This window comes from Phyllostomus hastatus, unplaced genomic scaffold (genome assembly GCF_019186645.2).
Source record: "Phyllostomus hastatus isolate PE091 unplaced genomic scaffold, TTU_PhHast_1.1 phas_scaffold_11, whole genome shotgun sequence".
Lineage (NCBI taxonomy): Eukaryota > Metazoa > Chordata > Mammalia > Chiroptera > Phyllostomidae > Phyllostomus > Phyllostomus hastatus.
In genome coordinates this window covers 6,412,098-6,420,660 of record NW_025334005.1, presented here as the reverse complement: position 1 = coordinate 6,420,660, position 8,563 = coordinate 6,412,098, and the positions used below count along the sequence as shown (strand labels likewise).

The window sequence follows — 8,563 nt, the reverse complement described above, 5'->3', positions numbered from 1 at the left end:
CTCGCTGGTGCTGAAGCTGCTCCAGGTGAAATAAGGAGCCCCTCCCCACTTTTCTTTTTCAGTAGGACTGATCACAGTGTAAAAGCACATCTCATATCTTTCCTCCCCCCATCTTTATAATAGCACTGCTTCTCAAATGTTAATGGGCACCCAAATCACCTGGGAATCTCATTCATCTGCCGAGATTCCTGGGCCCGAGATTCTGCATTTTCAGCAAGCTCCCAGATGGTGCCAAGGCCGCCCTTTGAGTAGTAAGACTTCAAAGGACATACTTTTGATGGTTAAACTGACCCTTTAATTCAGTTGTTAAAGGCCCAGATGGGATCGCCAGAGAACTTGAAGAGACAGGAACATCACCTCAACGATCTCAGACTTGGATCTTGAATGCGACATCAAGTCTGGAGGTGGCTGAACAGGGGCTGTTGGGACTTGTTTGGGGAGGATGACTTTGATTGAATGGATGTGTGTATGCACCTGTGTGAATTGGCCGCCAAGGGTGGGGGCGTGGACTGTAGTGGACAGTCTTTGGACGGGCGGTCCGGGTCCTGATTCCTCCTTGTCTGAGGACTCCCCTCACTCACGGAGGATTGGGCTGACATGATCGCCTCCCAGGGCACCTCGTCCTCTGGCCTCAGCTGACTGACCATAGCCCAAGCTGGACTGTTCAGATTTTTTTCTTCTGGGAATCTAGAACTTTGAACCAAGGGACATTCGGTTTGGCAGGTTGTTTTTTTTTTTAAATATTATCTGGAGATTCTGCAGTTTTAAAAAAGAGTTTAATTATTTATTTTTAGAGAGGGAAGGGAGGGAGAAAAAGGGGGAGTGGAACATCAATGTGTGGTTGCCTCTAGGGCACTCCCACACTGGGGGGCCATGGCCTGCAACCCAGGCATGTGCCCTGACTGGGAATCAAACCTGCGATGCTTTGGTTCGAAGCCTGCGCTCAATCCACTGAGCTACACCAGCCAGGGCGGTTTGGCAGTTTTGATTCTGATTATTTGCAATGCTAGAGGAAGAAGGTCCTCAAACTGCTGATGCTGCAGTCAGTGCTTACAGCCTCCCCTGACCCCTGCAGGCCTCATGCTGGGAGGGCTCCTGTCTTCCTTGGATCCCCTGAGGTGTCCCGCCCAGCATTTCTCTCGCCCCTCACCCCCATTTTCTTTCTTTCTTTTCTTTCTTTTTTTATGTAGGCTGCAGTTTGACATCAAAACAATCACAGGGGATACAGAACTCCTTCCAGAAGTAGCTCCTACCTGCTTCAACAGAGGGGAAGGCTGCCCCAGACTCAGAGTCCCACTTGAAACACCAGGGTCCAGGTAACCTTCAGGCTGAGGCTCCGCCCCAATCCCTCCTACACGCAGCTGCGCAGGCTCCACCGTGGCTCCTATTTGCACCCAACTGCTGCCCACCACCCTGTTTTCTTGGGATGCGAATAGGGCCCAAAGGACATTTTAGAGGCTGTTCGCCTTTGGAAACACACTATTCCCCGTTTCGCCTCTGATGAATTTCTACTCCACCTCGGAGACGTAGCTGGGTCATCCGTCAGATGATTAAGTGCCCCTTCTGAAAGCTCTGTCAGCTCCCACACCCCAGGCGCACGCTGTGTATTGAGATGGTCTGGTGGCTGGTAGACTGAGCTTCTTGAGGGCGGGGCCTGGGCCCTGCCTGTCTCTGCGCCCATCCACTCCCCCAGGGACGTGCAACCCTCATGGGGACCGCACTCCCTGCTCAGGAGCAGTGCTCAGGGAAGGTGTGTTAAGTGACTTACTGCTTGAATGAATGGGCGTGCGTGAAGAGGAATAGGAGGGGCTGACTTCCTTCATTGACCAGGAATTCAAAGTTGACCCAGTGCCCTTTTGGATGCCAGACGTGATGCGGGGCTGGAGGGGGTGGGGGTGGGGGAAGGGCACAGATGAAGTGCTCCAGCCCCTCAAGGAGCTCTCAGGAACCTCGGGAGGTGGAATCCATCCCTCGCTTTCCTCCCCCTCCAAATGAACCAGTCCTCCAGTGATCCTACTTGCTTTTTTGCCTCTCCCACGCTAAGCCCGGTCACGCGGGGCCTGAAGGAGGGGAACCGAGGCGGCTCCCTTCCCCGGAGGCAGCGCAGCCAGTCCTGCCCCTCCCCGGCCGCCCACGGAGCCCCGGCCGCGGTCTAAGCCAGGCGCCCACCGCCCCCACGCGCGGGGCCCGCGCAGGCGAAAGGCTCTGATTGCTCTGGCCTCGGCGCCGCTCCCCTCCTTGGCACAAGGGGGCGCTGCCGCCCCACGGTCGTCGCCATGGTCACCGCTGGCTGCGGAGTGGGGTTTACGTAAAGGACGCGGCGTCCCCCGGGGGGCGGAGGCGGCCTTCGCGCCGGCGCCGGCGCCCTGCGGAAGCGGCGTTAGTGAATCGGGGCCTTGGGGAGCCCAGGATGGAGGTGGCAGTCGCGGCGGTGGCGGGGGCCGGCCGAGCCCTGCGGAGGGCGGGAGGTAAGGGGGATCCGGGGCTCGGGCGCGGTGCGAGGGGCGCGGCCGGCAGGACAGTGTCCGGGGCGCGCAGTGACCGGCCCCGACGGGTCCACGGGCGGAGGTGCGGCTGCCACGCGCGCCCATGGCAGGTGTGAGCTCCATGAGCCCCTTGCACCGGCGTGGGGATGGTGACACCCGTGGCACAGGCGTGGGCAGTGCGGGTCTGGCACAGCAGCGTGGTTTTTCTGGCGCGGCTGTCAGAAGACTCCCCGCCACCCTGGTGTGGTGGTGGCTGCCCAGGTGTGGGGCGGGTGCAGACAGACCTCTGTGCAGGCAGGTGGTGAGCACCGCACTGGGACCGGTTTCAGGCTGGTGGTGGCCAGCTCCTGGGTGTACGGGGGTGCCCCTGGCAGAGGTGTGAGGAAGTGCTGCCATTGCTAGGGTGTTGGATTGTTCTGGCCTTGACATGGTCTGGAGGGATGACACCCGGGGCCTGAAGAATTGGTGTCCTCAGCATGACAGATGTTCCTGGCAACTGGGAGAGGTGGCCGTGGCACAGTGTGGTGCGGGGGGGCTGCCTGACCCTGTGAGGGGAGATCCCGTGGCGCTCAGGCCCAGGTGGACGGGAAGGGTCTGTGCCCACCCTCCCCCTCTGGCGATGATGAGGGGCACTGCTTCTGTCACCAGGCCCTTTAATGCCTGCTGGGTACACAGGGCTGGGGAAGCTTGGTGTCCTTTATAATGGACGTAAAAGAGAGACACCGGGAGATGCTTCTACCTCGAGGACCCCCCACAGTGGCCCAGACAGAGATCTGACCAGGCACTGGCATTGACCTGGGCGCATGAATTTGGATCCAGCTTAGGGGACGGGCGGCGGATCGCTCTCAGCATGGAGCACTCTCCATGAACGTGTGTCATGAGGAGCGTGCCGGGCTGAGTGGGGACCTGTGTCGGTGGGCTCGGAGAGGTGTGGCCCTGCATCTCTCTGGAGCTGCAGGCCCAGCCTTCTTCTCGGTGGATGGTTCTCCCAGGGTGTCTGGGAGCTGCCTCCCTTCTCTGATGCTCGGAAGCCTCTGGGTCCAGATCATCTGGGCAGGGCTTGAAGGGTGAGTGGGTGGCCCCTGGGGGTGGGCTAGGCCTGTGTCTGTTCCCACCAGGCCTTTGGGAGGCTTAAGGGGAGGGTCTCACTCAGTGTCACATCCTGTTGTACTTCACAGAAGGGCAATTTACAGAACCCCCACCCCCGAAAAGTCTTAGGATGTGGAGGGAACCTTCCCGTCTCTGTGGGTCTCTGGGGGAAGTGGAATTGGAGTAGAAGAATAGGTGGGGTGGGCTTGTGCCGAGCCTGGGGGAGTTCTGCAGGAATCTAGAAAGATGGTGTGGAGGGTACGGGGGACTAGGGTGCCAGGTGGCAACTCATTTGCCAAGGTGGGTGCTTGGAGGTGCTGCTGTGGCTCCTTAAAGCCGGAGCATCGCCCAGGACATCTGGAGCCAGGAAACTGGAACCCAGTCTCTGCTGTGTGACCTTGAGCAGGTGACTTGACCTCTCAGAGTCATGTCACAAGGTGGTCGGACAGGGTGACAGGGCACGGCGCGTGGGGAAACCCTTTGCATGCAGTGAAAGGCTGTAGAAAGTTCAGGGACTCCCAGCAGGTGAAGAGCCCAGGGCGATGACAGGCGGTGGGAAGGGGGGTGTAGCCTGTGACTGGGAAGGGAGACGGCAGGAAGGTTGAGGGCCCGTCATGGAGAACGAGAGGCCCCGAGTGTGAGGGCTCTGGGGGGCCAGAGTGGGGGTCTGCTGACCACGGGAATCAGCTTCTGGGTCCCGAGCATGGCTGCAGCGCCCGTGGAGCCCTGCAGGAGCGGCCTGAGCCCGAGGGGGCCCGTCGCTCAGCGGCAGACGTGCCTCCGAAGGTCCACGCGGGGCTGGGAGGCATCTGTGGCTGACAGATCTGGGGTACCTGTGTGGGAGGGAGACTGGGAAACATGTGTTTTCTCTCGAGAATTTCCTCTGACTCTGGATTCGGAGGGTGGGGGTGGGGAGCAGTCGCATCAGCGTTTTTGAGGCTCTGGCCTGAGGGAAGCAAAGTGGGTCAGAGCCACCAGGTAGATTCCGGGCCCTGTGGTCCTGCGAGGGAGGCTGAGGCTGGATGGCAGGGGGCCGGGGACCAGGAGGGACACCCTCAGACCCATGGGCAAGGAGAAAGAGCGATGGACACCCTCCGAGGGGCCCACGAGGGTGCACAGGTGTGGCATGCGTTCCCCGGGGCATCTCTCCGGACGAGCGCCCACTTCCATCTGAAGGGCTTTCCCAGGTCCGGGAGGTGAGGGTGGCTACGCATTGCTGTGCCTTTCGCCACCAGGGGCCTAGTTCCTGACAACAGTCTGCAGAGCTGAATTACAGACCCTCACAGCCAGGAGCCTTGGCCCTGGAAGGCCTGTTTCTATCAGCCTCTTCCTGAGCATTCCATGGGAGTGCCTGCCTTAGCCAGCAACCATTCCGAGAGCTTGCTCCCAGGGCAGAAGATTCTTGCCCTGGGTCCAGGCTTCAGTGTCAAGCCCCGTGGGTGGAGGGGAGACGTGGCCCAGCCAGGCTGACTTTTCCGCGCTGTGGGGCTCACCCTGGCCAGTGGTTGCCGCCTGGACACTGTCTGGCGTTGCAAGTGCTCCCTTGGCCACTGGGTCCCAGTTTGCAGAGGGGCTTTGGAGGCCTGGCCTGAACGCTCCCTGCAGTGTCTTTCTCTGCCTCCCCAGCAGTTGCCAGCCCTTCAGCCCCTGCTTGGAAAGCTCTCCTAAGTGCAAGGCCATTAAGAGGAAGCTTCAGGCGTCCCTGTTGTGAATATTCATCATTCATGGCCCCCCCGGGCTCGCCCTCCACACCTCCGCCTGTTTGCTCTGATCTGTGGCTCAGCCTTATGGTTTTAGGCTCCAGGAGCCCTTTGCAGCCGCCCCTTGCCATTGGCTTGGGCTGCCGGGACTCCGCACAGCAGAGCTGGGTGGCGGCTGGGGCAGCTCAGAGAGAAGAAGTTGGCCTCTGGTCCCCAAAAGAGGGCTTTCTTCTGAGTCCTCGGGGTCAGAGGCAGTAGGGAGCCCGGCCGGGCCACTGCCCCTTGTCGTGGTGCACAGCCACTGCTCTGGAGCAGGTTTCAGCCGGGGTCGGGGCGAGTACCAGGGCACTGGGCAATCGGGGGTGAGCCGCTCTCGAGCTGAGATTTTTTTTAAACGCTGGTCCCCAGTCCTATTCCCATGCCTTTGTCCATGCTTCCCCAAAAGTTGTTTAACTCAGCTCCTGGCAACCTTTCCTTTCTCGGCTCATAAATCATGGTGTCTGGCTGCTCTGCCTTGGGGGTGCCGGGAACCAGGCATCTCTGGACAGAGGCTTCTGGACCGGAGCCGAGAGCACCAGACCTGCCCGCCACGGCTGCAGGCACAGCCTGTCCGCGGAAGCCTCTCCTGCCCCCCGCTGCTCTTCCTGGGACCCGGGGGGACCTCAGGGCTTAATCACCTGTTGGCCCAGCGCCCCACCTGAGTTCAATTTCTTACTGGAATAGCTTTGCATTACACTCCAGTGGGCTGGGCAAGTAGTGCCAGGGGAAATGTCAATGAGCGTGTGGTCAGAGGGAGATAAATCTTTTAGAACCGCCAGCCCCAGGACACGGCAGGAAGTGGTTCCCTCCCCAGCGGTCAGGGCTGAAGGCTGTTTATCTTGATTTTCTTCTCTTTCCTCTGGGATGCCAGCTTGGGCTGGGCAGGGCAGGGGGGTGTGTGTGTGGGCCAGGAAGACCGGGGACATGGCCTGCCCTGGGGGGGCCTGTGGGCTGCTGAGGAAGGGGGTCCGGGAAGCCGAGGCGGAGGGGAGCCGTGTGGCCGCAGGTGAGGGTCTCCGGCAGGAATGCCCGAGTCCTGGCAAGACCGAGGTGGGCTGAGTGGGGGTGGGGCCGCCACCGCCACAGGGCTGCCCAGGGACCGCACGTGTGTGAAGCCGCCGCGTGTGCCCTTAAGGAGCCGTAAGTGCTTCTGTGGGAAGTGAGGGCCGAGGGGGTGTGGAGCGCCTGGCGGGGTGGGGACCCGTGGGCTTCTGTGTCTGGCTGGCCTGGCGTCGGTGGGTGTGCGGAGCGGGGCGTCGCCGGCCTCCGAGAGCCGGGCGAGAGCAGTGGGAGCAGGTGGGAGGCCGACCTCCAGCTGGGGGCAGGGGCTGGTGTAACCTCTCCTGTTCGTTGTGATTTTTTTTAAAAGTTTTTATTTATTTATTTTTTAGAGAGGGAGGGAGGGAGAGAGAGAGAGAGAGGGAGAGAGAGAGAAACATCAATGTGTGGTTGCTGGGGGCCGTGGCCTGCAACCTAGGCATGTGCCCTGACTGGGGATCGAACCTGCGACACTTTGGTTCGCAGCCCGCGCTCAATCCACTGAGCTATGCCAGACGGGGCTCGTTGTGGTTCTTACCAGAGGAGCCCTTCTGCTTTCTCAGTATTCCACGGGAGCCCAGGCTGGGGGCGTGGCTCTCACACACCCACACCCGCTCACACGTGCCTGCTTCCGTGCTCCTGCCCAGGCCCACCTGGAACCGGGCGGGGACCAGGCCCCCCTGGCCAACAGAAGATATCGTGATAGCCCCTGGGCACCCCCAGCTGGGACTATGGAGTCAGACCCCAATCTGAATCCTAGTGCCTTCCTGCACCTCGGTGTCCTCAAGGGTAAGGCAGGGGCGGGAAAGCCTCCTGTCAAGGTCAGGGGGCGGCCCTACGAGTACCATGACCTCACAATGCCCCGGGGAGTGGAGAGAGCCTGACGGGAGCCCGCGCCCCGCGCCAGTGTTTTTGCTCCCGCGGTCGCCGTCTGGTCCTCAGAACAGCCCCCAGCGTCACGATCTGCAGACATTAGCAAGGACGACGTAGCAGGTCCCGTCCCTGCTCTCGACTTGGAGACGTTAACTCCACCCTCCCTTGGCGTGGACACAGTGTTGCCTGTCTGTCCACAGAGCTGTACACAGAGTCAGTCTTTGCCCCCGGGGAACGCATAGTCGTTTCGGCAACGCCTGCTGAGGGTTGGCAGCAGCGAGGGCAACAGACTCCACCTTTCCAGAACAGAAGGTGCAGAGCCTGCCCTCGGGGCGTCCACAGTCTGTCGAGAAGATACATGGGGACATGCAGGCCTGGGCCGCCCTTGCAAGAGGAAGAGCCGCCGGAGGTCCAGTGGCGCGAGTGAAGGTGGCCAGGGGAGCCCAGGACGGTGATGGCCCCCGTGCCGGGCCGTCCGGGGGCCGCAGAGCAAGCGGCAGCCGTGGCGGGATGTGTCTGGGGGAGCGAGGGTCTGACCGTCGGTGGTTGGGATTGAATGCCAGGTGCACGGAACGGAAGTGACGGAAGCTAAGCTCGCAAGCGGGCGCTGGAGCCGGGTCCCCAGGAGCCACGGCCGCCGGCCGGGTCCGGTCTGTGGACAACACGGAGTCGCTGCAGTGTTCTGGGCAAGGTGGTGGGGGCTGGCGCCCCCCAGGGAGAGGTGTTCAGCGGCAGGTGCCAAGAGGTCCTGGGGGACGGGACGGGTAGGCCAGCTGGTGGCTAGGGCAGGTGCCAGGTGAGGAGGGCTCAAAGCTGAGCAGAAGCCCCCCTGGGGAGGGCAGGAGAGAGACCGACTCGACCGATGACCGGGGCGAGGTGGCCGCTGTGAGAGCTGCCTGTCTGTTCGGCAAGGGGTGGGCGTGGGGCAGGGCCTGGAGAGAGAGCAGGGCCTCGGAGTCCCACCTGGGAAGTGTTTCCCACACCGGCCTTCCAGCCGCTTGACTCCAGCGTGCCCCAGGCTAGGAGGGTGAGCGGAGATCACTCTCTGGGGTCCCCGGGGGGGCCGAGTGGGCCGCCCGTGAGGCTGTTCTCATCCCCGAGGACCCGCTGGGGCACTCAGCACTTCCAGACGGGCCATCGGCTCCGCACCGAGTCACCCCTTGGCATTTCCCCTGCCTGAGTGCAGCCCAGGAGGTTACTATTCTGGGAGGTTTCACCAAAGCCCTTTCAGCGGTTGCGAGTTCTCCGAGCTGCAGGGTGGGGTGGGTGGGAGAGCAGGGCTTGCTTCCACCTGTGCTCCGGGAGCAGATTCCGACACCTGGGGATGCGCGGTGGGGG

General features: G+C 61.7%; 1 protein-coding gene across 1 annotated transcript in view; it reads left to right on the top strand.

Annotated features, from left to right (window-relative positions):
- Positions 1-2,339: 2,339 nt before the first annotated feature.
- Positions 2,340-8,563, top strand: part of DAGLA (diacylglycerol lipase alpha) — a 59,587-nt gene continuing 53,363 nt past the window's right edge. Inside the window, exon 1 of the mRNA XM_045855419.1 lies at positions 2,340-2,468. The gene's annotated coding sequence lies outside the window, so the exon portion shown is untranslated. The remainder of the gene's footprint in view (positions 2,469-8,563) is intronic.